Source organism: Hyla sarda, chromosome 4, assembly GCF_029499605.1.
Source record: "Hyla sarda isolate aHylSar1 chromosome 4, aHylSar1.hap1, whole genome shotgun sequence".
Lineage (NCBI taxonomy): Eukaryota > Metazoa > Chordata > Amphibia > Anura > Hylidae > Hyla > Hyla sarda.
The window spans coordinates 419388950-419400667 of record NC_079192.1 but is presented as its reverse complement, the minus strand read 5'-3'; the positions used below and the strand labels follow the sequence as shown (position 1 = coordinate 419400667).

Genomic DNA, 11718 nt, shown 5'->3' with positions numbered 1-11718 from the left:
ACCCAGCACCGCACTAAAAGTGCTACGATCGGGAACAGAGCATTGCTGGGACCCCGAAAGGAGCTGGGGTGCAAATTTCACCAACCTGTTGAAGAGCACTTTTGCAAGGATCTTTCTGTCCACATTGAGAAGCGCTATGGGACACCAATTTTCAATGTGGGACGAGTCTTTACCCTTTGACAGGATGATCAGAGGCGACCTCCTCATTGACCTCGGCAGAGTGCCCGAGGATAGACACTCATTTATTACCTCAGTCAAGAGGGGAACCAAGATGTCCTTAAAGGTCTTATAAAACTCGGATGTTAAGCCATCCAGCCCAGGCGACTTCTTGAGGGCAAGCCTCTCAATCGCCAGCTTCACTTCCTCTTCTCTGATCTTCTCTGTCAAAACATTAAGAGAGGGGTCTACTCCTGACTGGGAAATGGCATCAGCCAGGAAAGCCGCCATCTTGCCTCGATCTAGATCCCTCTTCCCCAAGAGGTGCGAGTAAAAGGCTCTGACGACCTCCAGGATCCCCGATCTGGATTTGTTCAGAGATCCTGTACTATCGACCAGGCCGGTCACAATCTTACAATCCACTGACATCTTACAACTCCGGAAAGGGTCGGGCAAGCGGTACTTCCCGAAATCCCTTTCAAAAACCAAAGATGCGTGTCTATGATTACTGGCACTTCTTTAGCAAAGATTTCACTCTGGAGATTTCCTCTCGGTCACCTCCAGTCGAGACAAGAACCTCGAGTTTCCTCCTTAGTTCCTGATAGAGACGATCCCTATTCAGACTCCTAAGGTTCGCGGTCTGGCGGAAGAATCTCGCCGCCCGTTTTTTGAACATCTCCCACCACTCTGACTTAGTGTTGCATAAGTCCAGTAATGGTACCTGGCTCTGCAGAAACTCCTCAAAGGACCGTCTTATCTCCTTGACTTCCAGGAGGGACGAATTCAGCTTCCACAATCCCCTTTCCATCCTGGGGGTCCCTGAAACAAAGAAAACATAATCAAACAGTGGTCGGAGAACTGTACTTCCACAACCTGTAAAGGTGAAGAGACAGACTCCTCCTTCAAAAAAAAAAAAAAAAAACCTATCTATCCTAGACCTGATCTCTCTACCTCTAAAGTAAGTGAACCCGCTGTGACCTGGGGTGTGCCGGATGTGGACATCCACCAGGCGAGACTCACTAGCTATTCTATTCAAGGCAACGCTATCGTAATCTAGCCGATCCCTGGAGCCTCCCCTATCACGAGACCTTGTGACAGTATTAAAGTCTCCTCCAAAGATGACCTGCCGGCTAGTAAAAAGTAGGGGCTTAATCCTCCTAAAGAGACTTTTCCGGTCCCACCTAGTCTGTGGACCATAGATGTTTATAAGGCGGAGCTCTTGTCCCTTCATGAGGACGTCTAATACCAGACATCTCCCCATTTCTAGCTCGATAACACGTCTGCATTCTACCTGAGCGGTTTTAAAAATAACCGCCACCCCGCTATATGGCTGGGCCACAAGAGACCAGTGAGAGGGCCCATGGCACCACTCACACTTCGCCTTATGGATAGCGGTTAGATCTGTCAACCTGGTCTCAATTCGGCTGAGAAAATCAAAGGCCGCAAATCTTGCCGCATCTGACTTTATGCTGGCAACATTAATACTCGCCAGCGTCAACGGGGAGGTTGCCGCCATCATGTGTGATCAAGCTAGACAGCCCTCTTCTTCCCTCCCTTTTCCTTAGTGTCATCATCAGAATTACCCAATTTACCCCTTTTTAAGCACAGAGACATATCCATATTTACAGAATTTATAGAGTTTCCCTCTTTTCCAGAGGTCACCTCCTGCACCCCACCTGGTCCTGGGACAGCCTCCCTCCCCGTTACCAGAGAGGAGGACTTGACTTTCCCAGAATGCCTCACTTCAGACACCGGCACCTCGTCCCCGGCCTCCTCATCAGAGGAAGAGATGTTATCCCTGAGGACTTGGTACAGGTTAGGGCTATCTACCAGAGGGGAGGCGGTAGATCCTTCCGCTGGTACCTGGACAAGGGTGAGGGGGACTGAATGATCCAACTACAAAGAAGGGGACTCCTTCTCCTTGCTCCTCTTCCTCCTCTTTTTTATGGCACCCGATTTTCTCTTATTCTTTAGCCACTCTTTGCTCTCCTCATCCATACTCTCTCCTGGAGAGGAGGTAGCAGTGATGGCCCTCTTATCCTCCTCCTCTCTATCCAGTCTCCTGGCCTCCTCCTCCAGCCCACCATCGCTCAGATCCTCAGCAGAATCCACCATCTCAGGGTCAGGTAAAGCTACCTCAGCTGTCACCTGAGAAGCCCCTTCCCTTTCCCTTTGGCCTCCAAATGCCTCATCCTAGAAGGTGTCATTCTTTTCTTCCTTGGACCCGTAATCTCCCCACCTCCACCGGTACCCTCCCCAGTGGAGTCAGCATCTCTGCTAACCCCAGCTGGAGATTCCACCGCATTGGCAAAAGAGACCGGACAGCGGCTGAAGGGGTGACCGAGGTCCCCACACAGGTGACAACGAATGTCCCCACAGGTTGCGGCGAGATGGCAGACCTTCGGCTGTCCCTGGTAGAAAACCAGGATCCTGTCCCTCCCCAGAAAGGTGGAGGAGGGAATGTGAGTGACAGAATTCCCTGAAACCTTCAACTTGACCATGAAGGTCCAGGCCCCCGACCAGATACCGAATTCATCCCTGTTTTTCTGGGGAATACTGACCACCTCTCCATAACGCCCAATCCAGGTCATGATGTCTATGCAAGAAAGAGATTCGTTACACGTTAATACCGTCACTTTCTTGATGCTATTCTGGCGAGAAATTGCCTGGACAGCAAAGTCTCGCCACTCGGGTTCGATCTTTGCCAGCTCGTACCGAGACCAAAAGAGCTCGAGCCCTTGAGCCCGGACGAAGCTGACATCGAAAAATGGGGTACCATGAGGATGTATCAGGGCAAAGATGTCACCTGCCCTGAAATCCATCTTGAGGAGGAGCTCTACCACCTTTGTCCTGTTTGGACAAGTATCATTGCCCCTCCACCTAAGACGGACCACATTCCTCCCGGGGACCCCAGACCCGGCTGTGGGGAGTGACCATGACTCCTCTCCTTTGCTCTCGGAAGGCCTGAGGCCGTGCCTCTCTATCCAAAAGGACAGTTCTACCTCTCTACCCTCTACAGTGATAGATTTACCCCCCCTCCGCAAGGCCTCCAGAAAGCGCCTCTGAAGGTCACTATGCCCAGGACCAGAAGGCGCAGGATTCCCATGAGGCCCACTTGCCCCGGCAGCAACAATGGCATAACTCCTAGCGGGCGCCGCTGCCGGGGGTTCAGATGGACCAACCTCACTTTCCACAGAAGCCATACTCACCCCCCCTCTCGCACTCACATCCCCTTCATCCATCCTGTCATCATCCTCCCTCACTCTCACTCCCCCATTCACACCCCTATTCAGTCCTGGACCAGACCCCACAGACAGATCCCCCATATGTACATTATTTACAGATGTGACCTCAGCTTCATCGGGTGCTCCTGACCAGTCTTTCCCCGCCCCAATAACAGACTCTGACTGGTCAGGAACCCCCTCTGCTTCACCGGCCACAGGAAAGTCCTTTGGGGCAGGAGTCCGTCCAGATACAAGAACAGTCTCTGAAATATAGTCCACTGAACCTCCAGTCCTCATGGGTTTGGGAACATTTTCTTTGATATTTTCCATAGCCTTAGCGGCCGCCATCGCCAGTCCAGCCCTGGCCGGTTTAATTATCCCTGTCGAGGTGCCACCTGCCCCAACCACAGATGAGGTTCCCCCTTGAAAAGCCCCTGCAGGTGACACCCCGACAGCAGAAACCACACCGGCCGCAGACCCCACCGCGGACCCTGCCTTACCCCCGTGCACCCCATGGCGCTGCTTATCTCCGCCCTCGTTCATCATCTCCGGCACCGGGACCAAAGCTTTACCACTGCCCGCCTTGCCCTGGCCCGGTGCCGAAGAAAAGCAGCCTACTGCTGGGCTGCGGACCTCACCAGACATGTCCGGCTTCACAGCCGAAATCGCACCGACACTCTTACCGCTACTACAAGCTAAAACAGTGTCACATGACTCTCCTGTAGGAACCTCCATACTCTGCCCACTGCTCTTCCCCTGCACAGAACCCACCGCAGGGCCCTGACTAGGTGGAGCTGGGGAAAGGGGGACATAAGAAAATGACACGATTCACCCCTTTTCGCATCACTTTTTTTCTTTCTCCTCCTCCTCATCCGGTACAGGGTCTTCTCCGCACGTGAACCACTCCAACCGTACCGGAGACTACATCTCTCGGATGACCGCCATGAGTCTCCCCCCGGAGTCACTGCTCTCCTCCTCCGAGCTCCTCCGGGGTCCTGGTGCTGAGGCTGGTGGTCCTTGTCCGAGGCAGATCTCGCTCTGAGACCCCTGAGATGTCTCCTGGGTGTTAATGGGGTCACCATCCTCCTCAGCCATGGGGTCCTTTAACCCCTTCATCTCCTCAAACCTCTCCTGATTAAGGAGCTTCTCCATGAAGGGGCCGCCGTTGTTTTGAATGTCCATATTTTTTTCTCCACGATGTTAATCTCGGACTTGATCTTAGTAATGTCCTTATTAGCTTCCGTGCGCTTATTTCCGGTCGCGGTGTTTGCCCGCACTCGAGCGCATCTCGGCTCTGCACGCAACCTGCTGAGCTCATAGCTGTTAGTTTTAAATTCTTGCAGAAAATAAGCAATTCTGGAGGTAAAGTCACTCGCAGGCTCCTGGGGTCTCCGCACCCCCCAATCCTTCACATCCATGTCTTCACAGGGGGGGGGGGGGCAGGAGAAACATTGCTGCTTCCCCCACCAGATCTCCTTACCTCCGCCGAACAGGCTGGTCGCTGTGCGCCCTCTGTCCCCGCCGGCCTACTCCGGGAACCAGAGGCCTGGGACTTGTTTCCTCCTGCATCCCAGGAACCTACCCCCCTCCAGGCAGAATGGAGCAGGAACCAGGAGCCACACAGATCGCCTCCCAGCAGCAGCACTGACTCTACAGACACCCAATCCACCTGAGGGTTACACCCAGTGTACAGGACAGGAGAAGTGGTACTGTGCAGTGTATATATACAGGACAGGAGAAGTGGTACTGTGCAGCGTATGTGTGTATATATATATATATATATATTATATATATATATATATATATATATATATATATACACACACATACATACATACACACAGAATAAGAGAACTTACGCTCCCAGGACGGCACTCTGTCTCTCTTCCTCACTGTAGGGGTTAATATTGGCAGGTGTGATACCAGGGGATTTTCTTGTGTACAGTAGGATGTGCTGGCAGCGCTGTGGGCGGGGCTGCGGAGGTTTCTGAGGATAGTTCTCACCGTTCGTACGATACTCCCAGCGGATAATATTATTTGGGGCGATGACGATTACCCCAGTGATCACGAGACGCCCCTCAGAAAGCTGCACTGTTATACCGGTCATAACATTCACCCCCCCCCCCCCCCCCCCCGCCATCACCACCGCCGGGACGTCTCCGTCTTATCAACCAAAATCGCGCCAAGAAATCAGATAAACATCGGAAACCAGAAACAAAAAAGAAAAAATGAGAAAAATTCACCTTAAATAGGGTCACTCGTTATTCTGATCACATGGGCTCCAGTCACCTCCACAGCTGCACTCACTATTCTGCTGTTACATCATGTCTTATCCTCCAGAGCTGCACTCACTATTCTGCTGTTACATCACGTCTTATCCAGAGCTGCACTCACTATTCTGCTGTTACATCATGTCTTATCCTCCAGAGCTGCACTCACTATTCTGCTGTTACATCATGTCTTATCCTCCAGAGCTGCACTCACTATTCTGCTGTTACATCATGTCTTATCCTCCAGAGCTGCACTCACTATTCTGCTGTTACATCATGTCTTATCCTCCAGAGCTGCACTCACTATTCTGCTGTTACATCACGTCTTATCCAGAGCTGCACTCACTATTCTGCTATTCTATCACGTCTTATCCTCCAGAGCTGCACTCACTATTCTGCTGTTACATCATGTTACATAGTGAGTGCAGCTCTGGAGGATAAGACAGGATGTAACAGCAGAATAGTGAGCGCAGCTCTGCAGAATAATGTATGATGTAACAGCAGAATAGTGAGCGCAGCTCTGCAGAATAATGTATGATGTGTACGAGGTCGTGGATCCAGTGATCTTTCCTGTTCTGTCACATTCTGCGGAGCAGTGAATATATCGGATCCTGCACTGACCTCAGGGGTATGAATACTTTATACTTCCTGTAGCCGCTCGTATGTGATCAGTTACTACCGCAGCTGCTGATCTCTGCCCCTGAGAGCGGTATCTGCTGACATAATGATCCCGCAGCGTCTGCCAGTAAAGTCCATAAATTACGGAGGCGACTACTTGACCCGTACAGTATGGTACACGGAGAGTTAATCCTACAGAAACGGCTTCTATAACGTCACCGCCAGAAGAATATAGAGGAATATACATCCTGCACAGTGTACAGAGCAACACAGAAGAAAGACCCGCCACACTGTGCAGGGGAATAATACATCTGTATGCGCTACCTCTGTGTATGATCAGACATCTCACAGAAGACCATATTTTACTGTGCCCGACATGTTTCACTTATACAACAGATTCACCAGGGGCAAGATCTGAGCATCTAATGTATATTCTTGTATATAGGGGCAGTATTATAGTAGTTATATTCTTGTATATAGGAGCAGTATTATAGTAGTTATATTCTTGTATATAGGGGCAGTATTATAGTAGTTATATTCTTGTATATAGGGACAGTATTATAGTAGTTATATTCTTGTATATAGGAGGCAGTATTATAGTAGTTATATTCTTGTATATAGGAGCAGTATTATAGTAGTTATATTCTTGTATATAGGGGCAGTATTATAGTAGTTATATTCTTGTATATAGGGGCAGTATTATAGTAGTTATATTCTTGTATATAGGGGGCAGTATTATAGTAGTTATATACTTGTATATAGGAGGCAGTATTATAGTAATTATATTCTTGTATATAGGAGGCAGTATTATAGTAGTTATATTCTTGTATATAGGAGCAGTATTATGGTAGTTATATTCTTGTATATAGGAGCAGTATTATAGTAGTTATATTCTTGTATATAGGAGGCAGTATTATAGTAGTTATATTCTTGTATATAGGAGGCAGTATTATAGTAGTTATATTCTTGTATATAGGAGCTGTATTATAGTAGTTATAGTCTTGTATATAGGAGGCAGTATTATAGTAGTTATATTCTTGTATATAGGGGCAGTATTATAGTAGATATATTCTTGTATATAGGAGGCAGGATTATAGTAGTTATATTCTTGTATATAGGAGCAGTATTATAGTAGTTATATTCTTGTATATAGGAGGCAGTATTATAGTAGTTATATTCTTGTATATAGGAGCTGTATTATAGTAGTTATAGTCTTGTATATAGGAGGCAGTATTATAGTAGTTATATTCTTGTATATAGGAGCAGTATTATGGTAGTTATATTCTTGTATATAGGAGCAGTATTATAGTAGATATATTCTTGTATATAGGAGCAGTATTATAGTAGTTATATTCTTGTATATAGGAGCAGTATTATAGCAGTTATATTCTTGTATATAGGAGCAGTATTATAGTAGTTATATTCTTGTATATAGGGGCAGTATTATAGTAGTTATATTCTTGTATATAGGAGCAGTATTATAGTAGTTATATTCTTGTATATAGGAGCAGTATTATAGTAGTTATATTCTTGTATATAGGGGGCAGTATTATGGTAGTTATATTCTTGTATATAGGAGCAGTATTATAGTAGTTATATTCTTGTATATAGGAGCAGTATTATAGTAGTTATATTCTTGTATATAGGAGCAGTATTATAGTAGATATATTCTTGTATATAGGAGCAGTATTATAGTAGTTATATTCTTGTATATAGGAGCAGTATTATAGTAGTTATATTCTTGTATATAGGAGCAGTATTATAGTAGTTATATTCTTGTATATATGAGCAGTATTATAGTAGTTATATTCCTGTATATAGGGGCAGTATTATAGTCGTTATATTCTTGTATATAGGAGCAGTATTATAGTAGTTATATTCTTGTATATAGGAGGCAGTATTATAGTAGTTATATTCTTGTATATAGGAGCAGTATTATAGTAGTTATATTCTTGTATATAGGGTGCAGTATTTATAGTAGTTATATTATTGTATATAGGAGCAGTATTATAGTAGTTATATTCTTGTATATAGGAGCAGTATTATAGTAGTTATATTCTTGTATATAGGAGGCAGTATTATAGTAGTTATATTCTTGTATATAGGAGCAGTATTATAGTAGATATATTCTTGTATATAGGGGTAGTATTATAGTAGTTATATTCTTGTATATATGAGCAGTATTATAGTAGTTATATTCCTGTATATAGGGGCAGTATTATAGTAGTTATATTCTTGTATTCGTGTTCTGGGAGTTTACCTGCCTGAACCTGCCGCACAATAATACGGTGTTAGTCTGTGTAAATTCCTCACCCTGTATCATGTGACCCCGCTCGCCCGCATTAAGATGACGCCTTAGTTAAGTCTGAATATTTCCGTAGTTTTAATAAGGAAGAATAAAGGTCACTTTCCTTTAAGATCTCTGCTTGCTGGCAATGAATGGAATCATTTGTTTACACCCAGAACAGTGTTTCCCAACCATGGTGCCTCCAGCTGTTTCAAGACTACAACTCCCAGCACGTCCAGCCAGCGATCGGTTGGTTATGCAACAGCTGGAGGCGCCCTGGCTGGGAAACACTGACCCAGAGGCTAAGATTGGGGGGGGGGGGATGTCCCCTTGTATTGGGGTCACGACTACCCTGCGGATGTGGCGACACTTCTTATCTGCCGCCAGATTTCAGTGTAATGCCAGGAATGTGGCCTTGACTCAGCACCGCCCGGCGACAAAAATAACACGAAACGCGTGAAGAGCCCGTGCTGCACGTATGGGGGGGGGGGGTGATATCGACCAATGGGAAGGTGGAGACGAGCGGCGGCTGTAAACGCTTATCACATGCGATGGGGCCACAAGACCTTAATCACTCCACATCAGGGCCGACACCACAGGGGCCACAGAGGAGAAATGTTGGGGGGGACGACACAATGCACCAGAAGATCCATGTAAGGAAGACGGAGCGACAAACCACAACGACCATGCCAGATCACAGCGGGATAACACGACGACGGCGCCAGATCACAGCGGGATAACACGACGACGGCGCCAGATCACAGCGGGATAACACGACGACGGCGCCAGATCACAGCGGGATAACACGACGACGGCGCCAGATCACAGCGGGATAACACGACGACGGCGCCAGATCACAGCGGGATAACACGACGACGGCGCCAGATCACAGCGGGATAACACGACGACGGCGCCAGATCACAGCGGGATAACACGACGACGGCGCCAGATCACAGCGGGATAACACGACGACGGCGCCAGATCACAGCGGGATAACACGACGACGGCGCCAGATCACAGCGGGATAACACGACGACGGCCCCAGATCACAGCGGGAAAACACGACGACGGCGCCAGATCACAGCGGGAAAACACGACGACGGCGCCAGATCACAGCGGGAAAACACAACGACGGCGCCAGATCACAGCGGGAAAACACAACGACCGCGCCAGATCACAGCGGGAAACCACAACGACCGCGCCAGATCACAGCGGGATAACACGGCGACAGCGGCAGATCACAGCGGGATAACACAACGACCGTGCCAGATCACAGCGGGATAACACGACGACGGCGGCAGATCACAGCGGGATAACACAACGACGGCGCCAGATCACAGCGGGCACCGGTAAACCATAGTCTCCCAAACTAACCAACTGCTTCCCAGTAGCCCATTGGCCACCGGCTCCCAGTTACCTATTGCTGCCCCCCAGCAACCAATGCCCCCTGAGTAACCCATTGCCCTCCAGCAACCAATTGGTCCCCCAGTAACCCTTTACCTCCCAGCTCTCATTGCCCCAGTAACCCATTGCTCCCCCAGCTCCCAATATTGCCCCAGTATTCCATCAACACCCCCCCAAACTCCCAGCAGCCAATTGCCCCCAAGCTCCAAGTAACTCAATGACCCCCCCCCCAGTAACCCCTTACTCCCCAGTAACTTATCTCCCAGTAAACCATTACCCCCCCCAAGTAACTTATTACTTCAATAACCCACTGTTTCCCAGTAGCCCATTGCCCCCCAGTAACCTTTTGACCCCCATTAGCCCATTGCCCCCCAGTAATGTATTACCCCCAGTAACCTTTTGACCCCCATTAGCCCATTGCCCCCCAGTAATGTATTACCCCCAGTAACCTTTTGACCCCCATTAGCCATTGTCCCCCAGTAACCTATTGACCCCTAGTAGCCCATTGTCCCCCAGTAATTTATTAACCCCAGTAACCCATTGCTTCCTTTTAACTCATTGCCAACCAGTTCCCAGTTACCCATTAGGGTTAGTGTCAAGAGTTCGGGGAGAAATTGCACAAAATAAGAGACTCCTTCACACCACAGACCTACTGCAAATACACAGAAACGAACCCGCAGCTGCATCGCCCCCGGCCCGGAGCGTCCCCCGCACTCACCTGCTTGTCCCTCTCCAAATGACTAGAGCGGCGCCGCAGTACCTCCTCCTCACCACCGGGGGGAGCCCGAGCGCCGCGTCCGCCGGGAGATGTAGTTCTGTGCGCAGATCATAAAGCCGGAAATCAGAGACAGAAAACTACAACTCCCATCAGCCATGGGGGCCGCGGGTCTACAGCGGAAGTCGGAGAGGAGCTTGCTGGGAGTTGTAGTTTATGGCCTCACCCCATGTTATAGTCACTATATACATTCCAGGGAGATATACATTCCTTAGAGGGGATCTCCAGGGGTTATCACCTTTTTCCCAGTATCAGACATTAGTCACCGTGGGGACCCCGCGTTTCGGCTTTGTTTTCCGTCTTTTTCTTTTTTGTCGATTATTTATTGTCTAAATAAAAAATGTCCTTCTTCTGGTTTTGCCAGAGGCTAAAATGTGGAAACATCTAAGGAGAAGAGTAATAAAAGAGGTGATGTCTGCGCCGCCCCACACCCAGACACGGCTCTGACACAGACGGGGCCCCGCAACGAGCGAGTGATCATTGTGGAGTTCCCCTTTAAATTTACATATAATGTCAATATAAATTGTACTCCATGGTATGTTAAATATTTATGATGTGACAATCGAGGGATCCCACATTATTGGGTCAAACTTAGGAACTTGACCTCTGATCACATGACAGGGGCACAGCATGCTTGACGGTTACAGATCTGTCATAAGACATTGATGCTTCATGGTTGCAGTACATTCTAGGTAGCATCATTGCCTAATTTCAGTACAGAATTTGGACAGTGTGTAGAACACAGCAACTCTACCCCACAGATCACGCAGACCTCGGGACAGTGTTCACCTCACGCAGACCTCGGGACAGTGTTCACCTCACGCAGACCTCGGGACAGTGTTCACCTCACGCAGACCTCGGGACAGTGTTCACCTCACGCAGACCTCGGGACAGTGTTCACCTCACGCAGACCTCGGGACAGTGTTCACCTCACCCAGACCTCGGGACAGTGTTCACCTCACGCAGACCTCGGGACAGTGTTCA

General features: G+C 48.3%; 1 long non-coding RNA gene across 2 annotated transcripts in view; it reads right to left on the bottom strand.

Annotated features, from left to right (window-relative positions):
* The window catches only part of LOC130367140 (uncharacterized), a 16499-nt gene extending 5773 nt beyond the window's left edge, over positions 1–10726 (bottom strand). The window contains exons 1-2 of one of the 2 annotated variants that reach the window (XR_008892089.1): positions 10678–10726; positions 878–975 (exon numbers count right to left, since the gene is read on the bottom strand). This is a non-coding gene — a long non-coding RNA (uncharacterized LOC130367140). The other variant, XR_008892090.1, reaches the window with a different exon arrangement.
* Between the last annotated feature and the right edge of the window lie 992 nt (positions 10727–11718).